The following is a 20,881-nucleotide window of genomic DNA, read 5'->3' as shown; positions in this document are numbered from 1 at the left end:
AACCCTTTTGACCAAAAGGGCTTGCACTTTCTGCTATTAGAAAGATAGATCGACCTTTGTCTCTTGTTCCAGGGAAGTGGAAGGTGCAGCAGAGTGGCAATGGAGGCCAAGGTGTACCTCCTTCGGACTATCTGCAAAACCCACCTGTCCTATTTTATGGTCTGCCAACTTGTAAGAATCATTAGATCCTTCCTCCAAGGGGGTGGCTATGCTCCACTAAGGGCATGCTACAGGCGTTTGGCAAGTGGGGATGTCAATGAAGAACAATTTGACTTTGCATGATAAACCTGTTCACCGCGACCAGGCGTGGCAGCCAGTGGCAATGCTGAGACCAATGGCTCATCAGATGGAATCAGTGGTATCCAAGCCTCCCCAAATTGTGAACTCGGCAAGACCATCCTGTACGGCTTGGGTTAGGACAGATTAGAGGTCTTCTGTGACACCTTGGAAGGACTTGAGCCACTGAATCTCACAGTGCACTCATTGAATGCTAACAGCATGGAATAGCAGCCCAGTAGGCAAATGGCATTAGCGGATCTGAGAGCCAAACTGGTGTAAGAAAACACCCTCTTTCCAGGGGTCTCCACTTTTTTGGGCTCTGTATCTTTGTGAGGCGGAACAGTGTGTTTGTGTTTTTCCAACTGGTAGTTGTCAGCACCATCTCTTGGGCGAAGGGTGCAGGGAGAAAAAATGCAGGGTCAACTGGAGCACGGTGGTGGCATCTCGCAATTTGGGGATTTACTCGGAGCCAGAGAAAGATTTGGTTCAGGCCCCAAGGAGAGTATCCATAAGCAATACCTCTGAGGTGGTAGGTCTGTTACCTGTGGTCATAGGCTGCCGGAGGGGAGGAGGCAAGGTCCCCTGCAGTAATGAGCAGGTCTCACAAACCTTGGATCTTACTACAAGTCACCCTCTCTTCCAACACACTATGTTTAGCTCTGTCGAACCTAGCATCCTCCATCTTTCATCTATCAGCATCGGGATGGTGCTGCCCCAGCTTCCTGTGTAACTTGCATGCATGACACATTGAAGTTTGCAGCCTCTTATTTCTCTACAAAATCTTGTTCGTCCTCAACAACTGTTTGTGGGAAGCGTAGAGGCTGGGTGACTGGCAGGAGGCATTTATAGATAGGACCATGCTTTCCTGTATTCAGGACATAAACCCTAAATAGAACATAGGTGGGTGCTACCTACATCAATGTGTGGACCTGTGTCACATCTCGCAAGCATAAACCCCAAGCTCCTGGCTTTATTGAGAAAGAGTCCATTTCTGCATAGGACAATCTAATATTCTATATAAATCACATACATATATAGTCACATACTGAATAATAACATGATTTATAAATTGCGCCATATAACGGTTTTAGGCCCATTTCCCACATTATTAGCTCTATTAAAAAAAGAGCACCTGCCCAAGCTCGATGTGTTAAGCACTCACTGCTGACATATGAGTGTAACCTGAAAGTGACAAGTTCCAATCCTACTGTAGGCAACTCAGTCTTTATCATTCAGTTAGTGAAAGAAGTGACAGGATTGGAAGGAATATATGCCCGGTTCCCAGTTTAACTAACTGTATGTAATTTCTCATGCTGTAATTTGGGACAAAGGCTGAAAGTAATTTCTTGAAATCGATGAGGGCAACACATCACTTGATGTGATGTCCTTTGAGCGTAAAGCTCATATAATACTGTTTCCTGTGGATAGCAATGCTAATTGCCATGTTTGAAACTGAAACTTCTACTGCTTTTGTCATGAATGCAATCTTAGGCCAAACTCAGTCTATGTAGACAGATCTAAAAGTTTATACAACAGATGCACAACACAGGTTATAGAGACCTAACCGGTGCATATTGTGTCCGGGTTACAACAATGTTATAGATTTAGGCCTCAAACAGCAGTACTCATAATGCCATAAAAACGTCATCAATAAAAATGAAGGCAGGACTATACGCAAGTCATGAAATACAAGCCACAGTAGAACGTAGCCTTTGCAACCAAGATTACATCAGCAATGGGCCTTCCAAACCATTTCTGCACAATAGGCCAATAATTATGCCAGGGGTGCATGACATGGATGACCACCAAACATCTGGATTTTCATTATTATATCCAGGTTGACATTATATAAGGGTAGGCATCATCATGTCATGGGTGCCACCAAATTGCTGGGTGCTACCACCAAGACTTAGTATAAGGGGTGGCTGAACACCGTACCGTTAAATTACGGGTCTCAGAAAGCCAGAGATCACGGCAGTAACGGTGATGGTGCACCTAATAAAAGTAAAAAAGTATTGAAGGTGTTTGGGAATAAGAAAAACACCATCAAATCACAATGCACAATCTATCATCCAATTAAAGTGAATTGATTCCAGAGTACAATTTAAAATAAAGATTCAGAAGGTATACACCAACATATAGTAACATGGTTATGGTAACAGTGCCATGTGTGAGAATTTGAATAACCAACTAAAGATAGTTCATAACAGGCTACACTACTCTTCCCAATAAGCAGCGTTTTGAAAATAAATCCCAATAGTTGGGTTCTGTATAGTACTTGTGGCCTTAGAAGGCCAGAATTCAACAGCAAAGACCACCCCTGGGTGTCTGCGATGCCCATTTTGAGGGCATGTGACTGCTTAGAAAATTAAATAATATTAACAGATTAATAATTTCTATATAAATAGGAAACCAAAATGTAAAGTTGAAAATTTTAAAACAGAGTGTAAATGTGATATAAAATAGGCGTTTAAAACTTAAATTAGCATCCTCTGATTGATTTGTGGGAGCAGTCAAACAGAATATAGTATGGACAAAGTGTGGCTTCAATTGAATTTAGAAAAGCTGTAACATTCCTATTAAAATTTATATATTTTATATTTGTGCATAAAATATCAAATTTCTTCATTGGTATATCTGTATAGTGAATGTTTTCCCCCCACACATTTGTGTATTGCTTTGCAGTTCAAATCCTCGAAATTGCATTGGGAAGGGTCCCAGGATTCCAATTTTGACGACAGTGGGGGTCCAGATTCCAATAATGATTCAGTGGAAATTCCAATCAATCAATCACTCAGGGGTTTATAAAGCGCGCTACTCACCCGTGAGAGTCTCAAGGCGTTGGGGGGGGGGGGACGAGTGGGGGGGAGTGTGGGGGGGTGCAGCTCCGTTTCAGTCTTCAGTCAAAGAGCCAGGTCTTGAGGTTCTTCCTGAAGGTGTGCAGGGTAGGGGAGCGTCTGATTTTGACTGGGAGCTCGGAGGAGAAAGCTCTTCCGCCAGCTCTGTTCCTGCGAATGAGTGGGGTCTTTGCTAGGGTGAGGTCGGCAGAGCGGAGGTTCCTTTTGGGTACGTGGAAGGAGACTCTCTCGTTGAGGTATTTGGGTCCGATGTTGTGGAGGGATTTGTAGGCGTGGGTGAGTAGTTTGAAGGTTACTCTCTTCTCGACAGGGAGCCAGTGGAGGTCTCGTAGGTGTTGGGTCATGTGTTCGTTTCGTGGGGTTCGAAGGACGAGTCTGGCTGTGGTGTTCTGGGTGGTGTTCTGTTGATTCTGACGTATAGGGCGCTGCCATAGTCCAGTCTGCTGGTTATGAGTGCGTGGGTGATGGTCCTTCTGCATTCAGGGGTCATCTATTTGAAAGTCTTGTGGAGGATGCGGAGGCAGTTGAAGTAGGCGGAGGCGACGGAGTTGATCTGGCGGGTCATGGTGAGGGAGAAGTCTAGGATGATGCCAAGATTTTGTGCGTGATCTGCCTGGGTGAGTGGACTCCCGAGGGCGGAAGGCCACCAGTTGTTGTCCCAAACAGTTGTGGGGGTCCAAGGACGAGGACCTCTGTCTTCTCCGAGTTGAGCTTCAGGCAGCTGTTGTTCATCCAGGCTGCAGCGTCCTTCATTCCTTCTTGGAAGCAGAGTCGGTAGGTAGAGGATGAGCTGGGTGTCGTCGACGTAGGATACTATGCCAAGCCCATGCTTTCTGACGATGGTGGCGAGGGGGGCCATGTAGATGTTGAATAGTGTGGGGCTGAGTGAGGATCCTTGGGGTACTCTGCAGTTGATCTCTGTGGGTTCGGAGAGGAAGGGTGGGAGTCTGATCCTTTGAGTTCTGCCGGTGCGAAAGAATCAGATCCAGTCGAGGGCGGTTCCTCGTATACTGGCGTCGTGGAGTCTGGCTGTGAGAGTGCAATGTGAGATGGTGTTGAAAGCTGCGGCGAGGTCTAGTAGGATGAGGGCTGCAGTGAGGCCCTGGTCGAGTAGCATGCGGATGACATCAGTGGCGGTGAGGAGGGTGGTCTCGGTGCTGTGGTTGTTGCGGAATCCGGATTGGGAGGGGACTAGGATGGCGTTCTCTCCGATGAAGGCGGACAGCTGGGCGTTTACGAATCTCTCGGTGACTTTGGCAGCGAAGGGTTAGAGTGAGATGGGCCGGTAGTTTTTCAGGTCCGTCTGGTCGTCCGAGGGCTTCTTGAGGAGGGGTTTGACCTCTGCCCGCTTCCAGTCGTCGGAGAACATGCCGGATTCCAAGGAGGCGTAGATAGTCCGGCCTAGTTCGGGTGCTATGGCGGCGGCGGCTCTGTGGTAGATGTTTCATGGGCAGGGGTCCGTGGGGGCTCCCGAGTGGGTGCTCTTCATGGTCGCGGTGGTGTCTTCAGCAGTAGCAGGTTTCCAGGTGGTAAATGATTAAGTGGGGGTCCACAGAAGTCAAAAGGTAAAGAACCACCGATTTTGGTTCATGTTACATCACAGTGGCATAAATGGCCTAATAAACTTGACCTTACTCATGTAGGTTACTACCTCTCCAAAGGAGTAAGCTCATGTCAAATTGCGAAAGCAAGCTCCATTGCTGGAAACCATCAACTATAACCAAACACAATTCTGGTACAGGTAACATTTTATTGGTAAACTGCTCTAACAGTAACCTTTGATAATTAAAATGTTTCCCATTTGTCAATCAGTGCAGAATATGCAATGCTTTTAATGTTTTGTGTGTTCTCTTTAATCAAATTGGCTGGTAAAAAACAAGCTATGAGCTCACAAAAGAAAGTGTTTTCTTTGTTTGTTTTTTACATACACCAAACAAGGGACAAACATGCAATTTTTATTGCTCAACGTGTCAGATGTGATGGTCAAAGTAAAGGCAATGGAGAATTATACAGGTATCACTCTAAAAAAAAACCAAAGAACTAGAGTGGGACAATTTGCACAAACCGCAGCTAATATATTGGCACCTTTGAAGCTATATGCCCGTAAAAAATGTCGTCCTTCGGCCCCCTGGTATAATGACAGCCTCAGACTATTAAAACAAGCCTGCTGTCCCTCTGAGCGAGCCTGGAGACTAACCCTAGAGGAACATGGAAGAATGTTACACAAATCAAGCATTAAGGAATGTAAAAGTGCACTGGTGGAAGAAAAAGCCAAATACTGCACATACAAAATTGAAAACTCATCATCCACAAAAGAGTTATTTAAGATAGTACAACAGCTCTCATACTCCCAACTCACAGCAGAACCAGAGATCTCGCAAGCATTCTACGAACAACTGGCCATTTTCTTTCAATCTAAAATCATGGATATTTATACAGCTTTTGATCTATACTTTGGATCTTCCACTAAAACACCGGTATCTAGCAGGCTCACTGAGGGTGCGCCTCTGGAGCCCTGTAGCGAGAACAGAGGTCTTTCAAAATTCTCTGATGTCTCGCCCCTACTTGTTGCACAATATCTTTTGAGAACGCACTCTGGTTCACCTATGGAGCCTTGTCCACCAGCAGTTCTCCATATGGCAGCAAACACTATAGCAGAACCCCTCTTTAAACTCATGAATAATGTTATTCCATACAGAATGTATCCGCATAGTTGGAAACAAGCCATAATTAGGCTGCTCCTAAAAAAACCTAACCTAGATCCAGGGGACTGCAAGAACTACCGTCCCATATCTTTGCTTTCAGTTCTAGCTAAAATCTTGGAGCTGCATCTCACTAAGCAGCTCATGGAAATGGCAGAACAACAATCATGGCTCAATGATCCTCAGTTTGGATTCAGAAAACATCATGGGACGGAAACTGCGTTAATATCAGCCACTGATTACATCAGGCGTACCATGGATAAAGGACAGGGGGTAGTGCTGATTCTCCTGTATCTGTCAGCAGCATTTGACACCATCTCACCTATTTTGCTGCAGAACAGACTCCAGTCTCTTGGGGTTTCTCATCAAGCACTAGCCCTCCTGTCCTCATTCTTAACAGGGAGATCCCAAAGGGTCAAACTACAATCTTTTCACTCAGACTCCTTTGTTCTACCCTGTGGAGTGCCGCAGGGATTGTCTCTGAGCCCCACTCTTTTTAATCTTTATGTGGCACCCCTCGCAACCGTGATTTGCTCATTTGGACTGGGGATAGTGTCATATGCATATGACACAGATTATGATTACATCCCTAAAGGTCCATGCTCAATTGCAGAAAATATTCTCAGATGCAAGATCAAAGTGGCAGAATGGATGTCTGCTAACTTCCTGAAACTCAATGGGGAGAAAACAGAAGTGATGATATTCGGATCCGGGACATCAAAGTGGAACACCAAGTGCTGGCCTCAATCCTTAGGATGCTGTTCTGTCCCGAGCAAGAAGGCTAAGAACCTTGGAGTTCTGATGGATATTGAACTCAACTTTAATATCCAAATGAACCGTACCATCTCTACGTGCTCCCGGCTCATAAGGATGTTAAAAAAAATCTTCCCTCTTATCCAAATACCAGCATGAATAAAGGCACTCTCTTCAGGACGGTCTGTCTCTAGCGCCTTGATGCCTTAGGGTATAAATGTTGCACTTTACAAATTACAAATCAATCAAATCAATTTGTTCCTTAATATTAGGTTGAAGCAGTTCCTGAAACAGCAAAAACAGAGATCAAGCCTTGTATCCCCAGTAATATGTGAAAAAATAGCGTTCCTTAATCTCTATAGGTCTAGCAGGGCAACATCCCCACAAGTACTGTATGTGGAAGACATCTTGGATTTTGCCTTGTTAACCCACAACTTTTCCTCCATCTCTTTACCACCCATCTTTTGGCAGAAGTGAAGTTTTGTACCATTCACCTAGACCGCTAGAGCGCACAATTTCGGGAGACGACGACAGGACTCACAATTATCTACACCGAACTAAAAATATGAGGTTAGTTTTAGTTTTAAGGTTCCCGATACTAAAGAGTATTCCTGCAGATTTCTAAAAGTTTGTGGTGTTGTCTTTAATCTTTGAAAACCCGGAACTCCAAAATAGGATTTCCATTATAGGACATGTAGTAGAATGTCTAGGGTAGACAGACCTCAAGGGAGTGCAGGGTTTGGACTTCTAATCTAATTAACCTAACTGGAGACAATGCTAAACTTGCAATGAGATGAATGGGCTATAATACACTATTGTATTAAAGTGCATTAATTTTAATATTTATGGTTTACAACATAAATATTAAAATGTGGATTCACAGCCTGTCCATGGGGAATAATTCAAGAATGCTAATCTTTGAATCTGGAGAAACATACAACTATTCTAATATGAATGCCATTTTATACAGCGTACACCACAGACAGGGTTGCCTTTAGATTCTAAACAGCAGGTACTTTGCTGCACCAGTTTATTACGCTGAGACGACGAGTGTTTACCCCAGCAAGTGGGAAATACACCCCACTGAGCAATCATACCATACACGAGAACTAATGCCCCCAAGTATGCCCATAGCGAGAAAGATCTAGAACTGAGTAGATAAATCATGCAATCTTTGATTGAAGTGGAAAGTAGACTCTGTACGCTATGTACTTCTGGTTGAAAGGCAGAACCAGTTTGATTAGCTAAGATTCACTCAACTTACATTAAGAAAAATGGCAAATTATATCCGCTCCTATATATAGTCATGCATATGCGTTGTATATTCTTATGTGTCAAGTGTACGGTGCCAAATGATCTGAAGATGTTATCACTAGACAAAAAGAGTAAATGTGGAATGGCAAGGATCAGAGGAGTATAACATGGAATGCAGGGATGTGAAGAAATGGCAGCTGGTGTCAGCCGTGGAGGTGTGCAGAGGTCCTTGTGTGGGCTTATTTTATACTCAGAAATACATTTTAACCGTTCACATATACAATGTTGAGATAATTACTTACTTCCCATCCGCAGTGAAGGAAGATTACATTTGGTAAGCATTGCCTGCCTTTGGTGAAGGGAAATGCAGTCTTGCTAAGAAACACATGCCTCAATTAAAGCAAAGAAACAAATTGACAAAAATGGTCTTTCCGAGCTAGAAGATGAACATGGAAACAACCTATTCATCAGTAAGTAAAAGACGTGCTGGACATGGTACTGTGTATGAACAGGAGAGTGGATATTCTGAATCATCATACCTCATCCTCATGTTAAGAGATAGCTTGCACACAAAATATATACACTAACGTATATAAACATTATTTGCATATGAATAAGTATGTATGTAGATATGCACAGCACGAACCTTGTCAGAAGAGACAACAGCACTGTACTGGGCCAAAGGCAAAGATCCAGTCAATGTATGCTTGGAGGGGTAGATGGTTTGTAAGAGCAAAAGTGGACTAATACTGCATGGTGACACAGTGTTCTTTAAAGAGTTGTGTCTTCAGATCTTTTCTAAATTGGAGCAGGGTAGGGGCAATCCTGATGGATACAGACATGTCATTGCAGAGTATTTACGTTCTGTCGTATGCATGGATTCATTAGGTCAGCTAGCACCATGTTACATTTCCACATAGGTAGTGGTGCTGACCTTGGGGGTGTCGCTCTTTCTTTGCTCCCTCTAAGAATCTTTTTATAACTGGTGTGTTGAAGGAACTTCTTCCTAGGATGCCCTTTGTGCATGCCACTATGAAAGACAGGGTTACCCTTAACAATACATAGGAAAGTTCTCAGCCAAAAAGTGCATTAGGTACGTAACAGTAGTGTCTTTTGACCTGCTGTCCCCATCAGTCCTTCCCTGCTCCACAATAGAAAATATCTGTTTCAGTTGGTAGTAAAACACTTTTGTGTTGTCGGTTTCTAGCCTCTCTGAGGACTTTGATGCAATTTTGTGGAAGTCATAAGTGTAAGAATTCTATGTCTTCAGGACTCATGCTGCTAAGCTGAGACTGACTGTTTCACAGTGGTATACCTGTCCAATTTGCATTGTTAGCATGTCATGAGAGGAGGTTAACTTTATCACCCTGCCTTATGCCATCTCCCCTAGGTCCACAAAGCATGCTTGTCTGACCCATTGCGGGCTATCAAAAGGTCATGGGGGCCTGCTTCCACTTGTGTTATCGGTGAAAAGCACATTCAAATCTCCCTGACCAATCCATCAATACTGCATTCCCTCAAGATAGGTCGTGTGTGTACATGGATATAAAGTCTTGCCGTTTTGTGTTTTCATGTTTTGTGATCAGAGCTATTTCAGATTATCCACCATTATGTTTCTTTAGCTCCCAATCGTGTAAGGCTGTTGCTTGCATGCTTAACCTGCCTGCTTCTGTGTTTTTAACACAGGGGAGGTGAATGATTATTGGTCTTGTGTTTCTCTGTATAGCCTCTTCCCATATGCCCTGAGCTATTTGGACAGTGCATACAATCTTGTTCCTCCATGACTGTTAAAGTATAACATTGTGGTTGCATTGGCCATCTGGACTGATACTGTTTTGCCGCTAATGCATGCCTAGAAGGCCTTCAGACGCGAGTGAAATAGGAACGCTACGCCGGTTCAGAGCAAACGCGGACTTTAACGAGAGGAGAACGTTATATGCATAGGGAAGCAGCGCTTTATGCATTGTGAATAGATGGTGTTGGAACGCACGTCTGAAGCGGTGCTTTGAAGCACAAGTATCCCCAGTGTGCCCGGTTAAGCGGTACTGAGGCTAAGTGACCAAATGTGTCACAGTGTTTACTGAGACTGTGACACACTTTGAATTGAAGGACCCTCGTGAGGTTTCACAAGTTGTTCCGTTAAACCTTGTCCTGATGAGGTCCATATGAAAGGGCTGAAACGCGTCAACAGATGAAGAGAGGAGGAATAAAAAAAAACAAAAAAGATTGTACTTACTTGAATGTGCACACTACCTAAAAAGATTTAGAGGTGAAAATAGGTACCTCAAGTGTGTAGAGGATAACCTCACAGTAGATCGCAGCTAATCAATAAGCGAACGCTCTACTGTAAAATAGGGGGTTGGGAAACAATTGTTGTGTTGTTGTGATATTTTGTAATAATTTGTGTATCTTTGAGGATTTATGTATCGTTTGTGTACATTTTTTTGAGATTGATACAATGGAGAACAATTTAAAAAGTAATGAGGAATTGTTCTAACCAGGAATAATGTATATGTGACTTGTTTGTGATAAAATGAGATGGGACTACGTACCATACAATAGGAATAATTTGACGTATCCTATGATTAATTTGAGTGTATTGATCCCTCCATATCACTTGTCGTTAGTGCAATATTTGCTTGCCCAGATAGTGGAGGGCTATGGGCAAACCCCATTGCTGTAGTGCAGTAGAAGGCTTTCAGAAGCAGGAACACTGTTTTTTGTTACAAGAACACGTTTTACTGCTTCCACAGATCCCTGATGCTCCATTTCCCCATTTGTAATCCTGACCATATGATGCTTCTATGTCGTGATGGTCCCAAAGGGAGTTGGTTGTTTAAAGGATCTGCTTATCATTCTCATTCAAAGACTTTATTCAGAGTTAAAAAGACCATAAAAGTACATAATACAAACAGCAGATTATACAATAACATACAATACAAAAAAAATATATATAAAAGAGAGATAATCACACAATTGATTCATTTGGACATCAAATTTCACTCTTAAAATCTCCCAGACCTCATATTCCGTGCCCCTTAGGACCGATGTCATAACGGTAAGTGAAACAACATTAAAATGCACGACAAATTAAAAACATGTCCACCATACTATGTTGGGCAACCAGATATAAAAGTATTTAACACATTTCATTAACCAATACATTTCATTCTTAGATAATCCCTAACATCATAATCTGTACCCCTTAAAGACCGTGTCATTGACCTGAACCTTGACCGATCGCACCCACCTCCACTGCACTCCCCAGCACATAAGCAAACCACTAGATTCCGGGCATGGATTTCACACTGGTCGCTAACTGATGCCTGGCGGCTGCGCCACCCCCTGGTCCGCTTGTATTCCTTTCATTCCATCCCACACAACTTGCGCGTCCGACTTGACCGCTTCTTATGTACGGCGACTATCCTACCCAGGATCGCCCACACAGACTACCTGGGCAGGATTATATCCGATCACGATGCTCACATTCTCCAGTTACACTGGCGGCCCCCACACCCACCGGTCCCCACGTGGCGCTTGCCGCGGGACTGTCTATCGGACCAGATCTTTCGTCACGATCAGGAGGGTAGCATCCAAGACTATTTCACGCGCAACTCGGGGACGGCGTCCTCTAGGTTGGTGGAATGGGATGCGTTTAAGGTGGTGGCCCGGGGAGAGTGCCTGAGGCAAATAACGGGTGTTAGACGCGTGTTGGAACAGGCCCTCACCACCGCGGAACACCGCCTGGCGACCCTCACCAAACGGGATGCCACGTCCGAAGAGGAGACGCGGCGTATAGCAGAAGCCAAAACGGCCTATCACTCGGCCTCCGCGGATCTGCGAAGGTGCAACTTCCGATCATATGCTACACGGATGCATAAAGAGAGGGACAAGACGGGCACTCTACTGGCGTGGTTAGCCAGGCAAGACACGGAAGTCAAACCCATCACCGAGATACTGGACCCTGGGGGGGTGTTAGTGCACTCCCAAGCGGAGATTCTGGGGGCCTTCCGCGACTACTATGCCGAGACGTATAGCGACCCCACCTCTACCCCGCAGGATGTAGTGGATCGCTTTCTCGATCCTTTACCTCTCCCAACAATCACGAGGACAGAGCAAGAGGCCCTAGATACCATACTAGTTTCGGCGGATGTGACGCGGGCCCTGCGTGCCCTGGCCCGAAATAAAGCTCCGGGGCTGGATGGGTTCCCCCTAGAATATTACACAACGTTTTCAGTGCACCTAGTCCCTCGGTTAGTGGAGGTGTTTGCGGCGGCGTTGAAGAAAGGAGAACTGCCGAAATCCATGCGAGAATCCGTAATCGTGACATTCCTGAAACCACATAGGGACCCACAGCAAATGGCCTCCTACCGTCCGATATCGCTATTGTCAGCCGATTGCAAACTCTTCGGGAAGACCTTGGCGGATAGATATGTCCAAATTATACGCTCTCTGGTTCACCCGGATCAGTGCGGATTTATACCCGGCAGATGTACGTCCCAGAACATACGTCGAGTCTTCCACATTCAGGATCAGGTACAGGGGATATACCCTCGAGCGGCCTGTCTCATCTTAGATCTCGAGAAGGCCTTCGATTCCCTCACATGGCAGTTTCTGTTCTCGGTGCTGCAGCGAGTAGGCATAGGGCCCACCCTCCTCGCCTATACGCGCTTACTGTACACCGGACTGACCTCGCGGGTGCGCCTAGGCCGATACATATCGACGGAGTTTGCGGTTCAGAGAGGCACGCGACAAGGCTGCCCGCTATCCCCTCTGCTTTTTGCCCTGGCGGTGGAGCCTCTAGCCATACGACTCCGGCGGGAAGGAGAGGGCTGGGGCATCCCGATAGCAGGCACGGTGCATAGTGTTTCCTTATACGCGGATGACCTGCTGATCTATGTGCGGGACATTGCGGACGATCTGACACCCCTCTGGGAAACTTTGCAGGAATTTACCGTGGCCTCAGGACTACGAGTAAATTGGGATAAATCCACAATTTATCCGCTGCATCCGGGACTACCTCCGCAGGAGGTTCACATAGGAACCCAGCGAGTGCCTTGGAGCGCGGAGGCCCCCCGGTACCTTGGTATTCGTCTCTACCACTCCTCCACAGATATGTTCGAGGGTAACCATTGCAAGGCACTGGCGAGCATTAGGGCTACGATCGGATTTTGGCAGAGCCTCCCATTGGCTCCAATTGGGAGAGTAGCGTTGGCCAAAATGATCATAGTTCCGAGATTGCTGTATTTTTTTACCAACCTGCCCGTAATCCCGCCCAGGACCTTTTTCCGGGACCTAGACTCCCTTCTTAGTGCGCTCATCTGGGGGTCCAACAGACACAGAATAGCCCTGACAAAACTACAACTGCCCACCACGCAGGGTGGCTTGGGAGCCCCATCATTCGAAGCCTACTTCTTAGCAGCACAACTGCAATGGCTGTCTCATTGGACAGCAGACAGGTACACTGTGGAAACTCATACCATCGCAAGACAGGTATCGGTTCCGGAGATCCGTCGCTTGCTCCTCCCTGGCACACACCCAAAGCCCACGTACCCCTTACAGGTGTTGGTCGCACGTAAGTGCATGCTGCGGATACACCGCATGTCCCCGGGGACCCCGTTGTACTCCCCTTTACTCACTCTGGTAGGATGGCCCAACCGGGAACACTACTACACGAATAGCGTGCTTCGCACATGGACGGGGTGTGGCTTAACGGAGGCAGCGTCCCTTTTCGAGGACGGGCAACTAAGACCGTTCCTTAGTTTGGTGGAGGAATACGGGCTTCCCTCAGGGCAGTTCCTGCTTCACCGCCAACTCCTAGATAGCTACCGACCGCATCAGGACCTAAGTAGCGGGGAACCACACCCACACCCAGTGCTACACACGATCCTACATATGGGAGCAGGACGCCATCTAACTACATGGCTTTACAAAGCCATACGGGAATTGACTAATAAACCATTGGCGACCCTCCGGGCCACCTGGGAGGCAGAAATCGGGCGGGTGCTCCATGAAGGGGAGTGGGAGAAGGCTTTGAGATACCCTAAGAAAGTCTCCAGAAACGCACGATTTAAAAACATCCAATATTATATCCTACACAGGGCCTATCTCACACCTGCACGCCTCCAACGATTCTACCCTGACACTCAGTTCCTATGCCCCAGATGTCACGAACAAAATGCAGACTTTCGGCATATGTTTTGGAGCTGCTCCGTCATTCAAATCGTCTGGCACCACATTCACACCGCTTTGGGTACCCTCACTGGGCTCACTTGCATGAACACTTGGGAGGCCAGCGCCATAGGCATCTTTCGCGTCAGTAAGCAGCACAAGGTGCAGACTCGCTTCTTCTCCTTAGCGGTGCTCTTGGCCAAACGCAGCATAGCCATGCATTGGCGTTCCCCCACCGGCCCTCCGGTGGCAGCGTGGGTGGGAGCTACACACAAATGGGCGGCGGCGGAGGAGGAGACATTACGGGAGGAGGAGGTGAAAGGGACCCGCAAGCACCCTATATCAATGGAATGGGCCATGTTATTATACCAGTTTAGGCAGCTCTCCCCGGGGGCGGACCCACCAGATGACGCATCTACACAACTAATCCGGAGTACACAGTCACAGGCTCTGCCCACCTGAATCCGTAGGCTCCCAGCCGCGCGAGGTCTTGACAAACCCTAGCTCCAGGCACACTATTACGATTCTCGGTCGTAACGACTAGGATAGGCAAACATGAGTATCAGAGGTGCCTCACCATCACGACGCTGCATTCCCCCCCTAGTGCAATTGGATATATTCTTCCATATTCATTCCCTAGTTTATACCTCTGTTAAACCCCAGTTCCTTTGCCATATATGGAACCCGAGATCGTAGGATGTGAACGTCACGATAACTGTATACACTGTTTATGCCTCTTGGTAACGAATCATCAATCAATACAATTGTTAAGTATCCTTACAGGATGTATGATCGAACACGACCACTTGAAGAATATGAATGATGTACAATGTATGAAATGTGAAAATGGCGATAAAAATAAGTTTAAAAAAAAAAAAAAAAAAGACCGTGTCATAGGGTGAACAAAACATCATAAAAGTGCATGGCGTGTGAATTCAATCTAGCGTGACATGGCACATAATGTGCATATATAAAGTGACAGACAAAAAAACAAAGAGTCTCATACAAACGGACCAATATACTAGGTTAGGCTGCTGGCTATACAACCAATTCCAGTAGTACATTTAAGAGTTGGGCTCAAGTTCAAGAAATTCTCGTCCATTCCCCTCTTCGTACAACTTCCTTAATTTTAAAGATGCTGCCAAAAAGCAGGCACCTGCACAAGTTAATCGTACATCTAGAAGTAATTGAAGAAACCCGAGAGCAGGCTCAACCTTAAGAAATCTCAGGGATCTCAGCAGAGTTAACAAAAAGGTCTTACGTGAATCATCATGGAACCCACAGAAGAACAAAGTTAACAAGATCTTGGACGGAGAAATAATCACATGTACAGACACCGATCTGGCTATTCCCTTTGTTGGGCCGCATAGGGCCAGCAACAGATTTAGTTGGTTGAACCAGAATCTAGAGAAATCAATGGCACCCATGTAAATGTAAATGTAGTTGAGCTTATATAGCGCACAGCTACCCGCTGTGGGTTTCCCGGCGCTTGCTTAGGGAACCCGTCCTGGTATTCCCCTGTGAGATAGCAGGGTATCCACAAGGTGAAAGTCAGGCATCCCGCCGCGAGGGGCCGTTGTGGAGATTAAACAAGCTATTGCCCAGAGTCGCAGAGTGTGACCCCATGAGTCGAGGAGGCACCGGGGCGAGAATTATCGAGTCCGTGGAATTTTTAGCCCAAGACCCGCCGAGGCGGGGAATTGAACCCTGGTCCAGGACCGATCTCAGCTTCCGGGTCTGCCGCCTCTAACCCCTGAGCCACACTTCTCCACCCATGATGTACATTAAGCACATAGGGCACAATGACATACCCTGTGAGAATCTGCGCATGGTGGGGTTCTCAAGTTCATGACCCTCTCTCATTGCCTACCGCCAGGATAAAAAAATAATCCATGTCCAAGGGATATCTGCCTTCACAATATTCACGAGCGAGTCAAACAGAGCTACTCTTACCAATTTGGCAGAGGTAGCCCTTATATACAATAACCATTTAATTGACCTCCACCCTTGAAGCTGCATACAGTTCACCTTGACAGCAGAGTCTATGAAAGAGATAGGCCTCTGGCAATTGGGTAAATCTGAGAAGTTCTTCTTGTATACAAGAATAATAATCAACTCAGACCATGAATCTGGAAGGCCCGTTCGTATTGGCAAGTTAAACATGCGGGTTAAAATCATCACCCATAGTTCTGGTGTCGCTTTAAATAAATCTGTAGGGATCCCGTTGGGACTAGGGGCCTTGTGTGTAGTCATTTGACCTATGGCTAACTCCTTGTCAGTTACCGTTAAATTACATTGGTGGATGGATTAAGGGGCAGACTCACATTGACCCTCACTGATCAGGGCATTATAAATGCCCTCAAAATGACCTCTTCATTTCTCCGGGAGGATATGCGATAACATGGTACGGTCCCCTTTGTCATTACATAGTGGGCAATTATACACCTCAGAATTTACCGCTGTCATTTCTAGAAGAAGCCTCAATTAGCTCTTCCCAAACTTCCTCTCCAAGTGCACTTTTTGTCATATCTAGCAACTTCTTATATGCGATTCGTCTACTAGCAATTAAGCCACAATCTTTAAGGGAAAGCTTTAAGGGTGTTCACTAACAGTTTATAGGCTCTAAAGCAATCTTTATTAAACCACTGTGGGTCACTACTCTTTATTGGTTTAGGGGGAAGCAATAGTTTTAACTTGATTTCCTTGCCTATCTCCGAGTATGCATTTAGGAAGGCAGTATCAGCACAGGAGCTCTCCAGACAGGTTTCAGATTCTCCCCATTTGGTCACCATGAGGGATCTTAGAATGTTCTCTGGGATTTCCTTTGACTACCTAAATCTTTTGCCCTGGTCATCCACTACACCACCTGCATGGAGAAACCTACCCTGATCCGGGGCTTATGAAAAAAGGTCTTCAATATTGATGGTAATGCAGTTAAGGTCACTAAAACTAGAGGCATTTATCTGGAAATATTTCAAAACGTTTTGCAGGAAAGCTGGGACAAAGATGTAATCTAATGTTAAGAATTGCCCTGTGCCAGTGAATGTGGATGAAACTCTCATTAGAGCATTGTGATTTTTTTCAGTCATTACACACTCCAAGTCAAATTCGGCAAGAACATGATTTAGGAAAGAACGAGCTTGGGTGTGCTCCACGTGAATGCAATCATCATGGCTCACATAAAGTAAGAGATTGTGGGCCACTTGGGCATGGAAGTGTGTTGAAAACCCCAGCTAGCATAAATCCGGCTCCTATGTTGTTATAGGTTTCAATGTAAGACATTTGTTACCTAAGGGTAGAAAGAGTGTCACAGAATGCGGGACCTGTGGTGGCATTGTAAACATTTATCAAAACAATGTTACCAACCACAAGGGAGCTTATAATAATTGCCTGTATGCTTGTGGAGCTTGTTACCGAGAACTTAATTCTACAGTTCAAGGAAAGAGAGACCAAAATCAACAATTCTCCCCTTGGATGTCCCCTTATTAAAGGCAAGGTGGGGTTGGAATAAGAGGTATACCCTTCCACTTAAAAGGAACCTTCTGCTTCCCATATCTTCGGTAAAAATATTATGGCAAATAATCTTTAAATATAGCAGCCAGTCAGAGATATTTCTTTGATTATTTATGCCTGCCACATTCCAGGAAGCTAATGTGAGCTGGCAGGCATTAGTGTCCCTTACGCTCGTATAGTCATCATGGGTATCTAGCGAACTCTGTTCTGCATGGCGCGCAAGTCGGTTAGTTGCTCTGATTCCCCCGTGGCATATGCCTTGTTCCCTGGCCTCTCAATGTCATATAACGCGGAATGAAAAGCGTTAATGTCCCTTATATTTGTGTAGTCATCAGTAGTGCAAGTCAAAATGTGGGGATAACCCTCCTCTGTGATGGAATATGCTCCGATCTGCGAGGCCTTCATATCAGCCAACTGGTCTTTCACCCTTGAGATGTTGACCTCATTCCCTGTTCTCCCACTGTCATGCAACCATGTGTATTTAAAGATATACAGTCATTCTAGCGAGTCTAACCCCAAAGCTACAAATCAATTATAAGTGGGTATGACAAAATCACTGCCATCAAATGTCCTCAGGGCACCACAACCAGGGTCCATGCTACAGTCACTATCACACGGATGGCTTTGGACAGACAATGGACGATAAAAATATCCCTTATATACAATAACTATTTAATTGACCTCCACCCTTGAAGCTGCATACAGTTCACCTTGACAGCAGAGTCTATGAAAGAGATAGGCCTCTGGCAATTGGGTAAATCTGAGAAGTTCTTCTTGTATACAAGAATAATAATCAACTCAGACCATGAATCTGGAAGGCCGTTCGTATTGACAAGTTAAACATGCGGGTTAAAATCATCACCCAAAGTTCTGGTATCGCTTTAAATAATCTGTAGGGATCCCGTTGGGACTAGGGGCCTTGTGTGTAGTCATTTGACCTATGGCTAACTCCTTGTCAGTTACCGTTAAATTACATTGGTGGATGGATTAAGGGGCAGACTCACATTGACCCTCACTGATCAGGGCATTATAAATGCCCTCAAAATGACCTCTTCATTTCTCCGGGAGGATATGCGATAAAATGGTACAGTCCCCTTTGTCATTACATAGTGGGCAATTATACACCTCAGAATTTACCGCTGTCATTTCTAGAAGAAGCCTCAATCAGCTCTTCCCAAACTTCCTCTCCAAGTGCACTTTTTGTCATATCTAGCAACTTCTTATATGCGATTCGTATACTGGCAATTAAGCCACAATCTTTAAGGGAAAGCTTTAAGGGTGTTCACTAACAGTTTATAGGCTCTAAAGCAATCTTATTAAACCACTGTGGGTCACTACTCTTTATTGGTTTAGGGGGAAGCAATAGTTTTAACTTGATTTCCTTGCCTATCTCCGAGTATGCATTTAGGAAGGCAGTATCAGCACGGGAGCTCTCCAGACAGGTTTCAGATTCTCCCCATTTGGTCACCATGAGGGATCTTAGAATGTTCTCTGGGATTTCCTTTGACTACCTAAATCTTTTGCCCTGGTCATCCACTACACCACCCGCATGGAGAAACCTACCCTGATCCGGGGCTTATGAAAAAAGGTCTGCAATATTGATGGTAATGCAGTTAAGGTCACTAAAACTAGAGGCATTTATCTGGAAATATTTCAAAAAGTTTTGCAGGAAAGCTGGGACAGAGATGTAATCTAATGTTAAGAATTGCCCTGTGCCAGTGAATGTGGATGAAACTCTCATTAGAGCATTGTGATTTTTTTCAGTCATTACACACTCCAAGTCAAATTCGGCAAGAACATGATTTAGGAAAGAACGAGCTTGGGTGTGCGCCACGTGAATGCAATCATCATGGCTCACATACTCACATAAAGTAAGAGATTGTGGGCCACTTGGGCATGGAAGTGTGTTGAAAACCCCAGCTAGCATAAATCCGGCTCCTATGTTGTTATAGGTTTCAATGTAAGACATTTGTTACCTAAGGGTAGAAAGAGTGTCACAGAATGCGGGACCTGTGGTGGCATTGTAAACATTTATCAAAACAATGTTACCAACCACAAGGGAGCTTATAATAATTGCCTGTATGCTTGTGGAGCTTGTTACCGAGAACTTAATTCTACAGTTCAAGGAAAGGGAGACCAAAATCAACAATTCTCCCCTTGGATGTCCCCTTATTAAAGGCAAGGTGGGGTTGGAATAAGAGGTATACTCTTCCACAAAAAAGGAACCTTCTGCTTCCCATATCTTCGGTAAAAATATTATGGCAAATAATCTTTAAATATAGCAGCCAGTCAGAGATATTTCTTTGATTATTTATGCCTGCCACATTCCAGGAAGCTAATGTGAGCTGGCAGGCATTAGTGTCCCTTACGCTCGTATAGTCATCAAGGGTATCTAGCGAACTCTGTTCTGCATGGCGCGCAAGTCGGTTAGTTGCTCTGATTCCCCCGTGGCATATGCCTTGTTCCCTGGCCTCTCAATGTCATATAACGTGGAATGAAAAGCGTTAATGTCCCTTATATTTGTGTAGTCATCAGTAGTGCAAGTCAAAATGTGGGGATAACCCTCCTCTGTGATGGAATATGCTCCGATCTGCGAGGCCTTCATATCAGCCAACTGGTCTTGCACCCTTGAGATGTTTACCTCATTCCCTGTTCTCCCACTGTCATGCAACCATGTGTATTTAAAGATATACAGTCATTCTAGCGAGTCTAACCCCAAAGCTACAAATCAATTATAAGTGGGTATGACGAAATCACTGCCATCAAATGTCCTCAGGGTGCCACAACCAGGGTCTTTGCTACAGTCACTATCACACGGATGGCTCTGGACAGACAATGGACGATAAAAATATCCTAAAGGATAAGGCTGAAAGTTTGAGTTATGAGTAGACCTCCTAGCTAAATTCACGACCATTTGGACAGCTCTGAGACAGTTCAAATTTATATAGACACTATCCCCCTGGGAGGTTTTGGGAGCTGGTCCAATCAAGTTTACCCTCCGGGCCATAATGATACTGTTTATCAGGGTTTTCCCTTCACCACCTAGTTGTGATAACCAATGGCTGACCTTATTTCTAAGACTGAGAAAGCCTTCTCTACCCCCATTTTCCAACATGGGTTCCCCAGTTGGTACCATAACATAAGGGGCCTAAGCGGGGGGCAGTCCAAGAACAATTTGTGAGGATATAGAGCTTGTGAGACACAGGCCCACCGTTGACGGCTTAAGTACTATATTAGCTCTGGGACCACTCTGATAACCCATGGACCTTACTGTCCCAGGCGAAATAGGCAGGACAAGTGGATTTGGCAGGTTGCCCTGCATTTCAGGCATGGTTATGAGTAGATGGCATG

The 20,881-nt window shown here is 45.3% G+C and overlaps 1 protein-coding gene across 2 annotated transcripts in view; it reads right to left on the bottom strand.

Annotated features, from left to right (window-relative positions):
- The window catches only part of SMTN (smoothelin), a 981,050-nt gene that overhangs the window by 413,921 nt on the left and 546,248 nt on the right, over nucleotides 1-20,881 (bottom strand). The window lies entirely within an intron of this gene.

The sequence above is a fragment of the Triturus cristatus genome, chromosome 11 (assembly GCF_964204655.1).
Source record: "Triturus cristatus chromosome 11, aTriCri1.1, whole genome shotgun sequence".
Lineage (NCBI taxonomy): Eukaryota > Metazoa > Chordata > Amphibia > Caudata > Salamandridae > Triturus > Triturus cristatus.
This window is presented reverse-complemented; position numbering and strand designations above follow the sequence as displayed.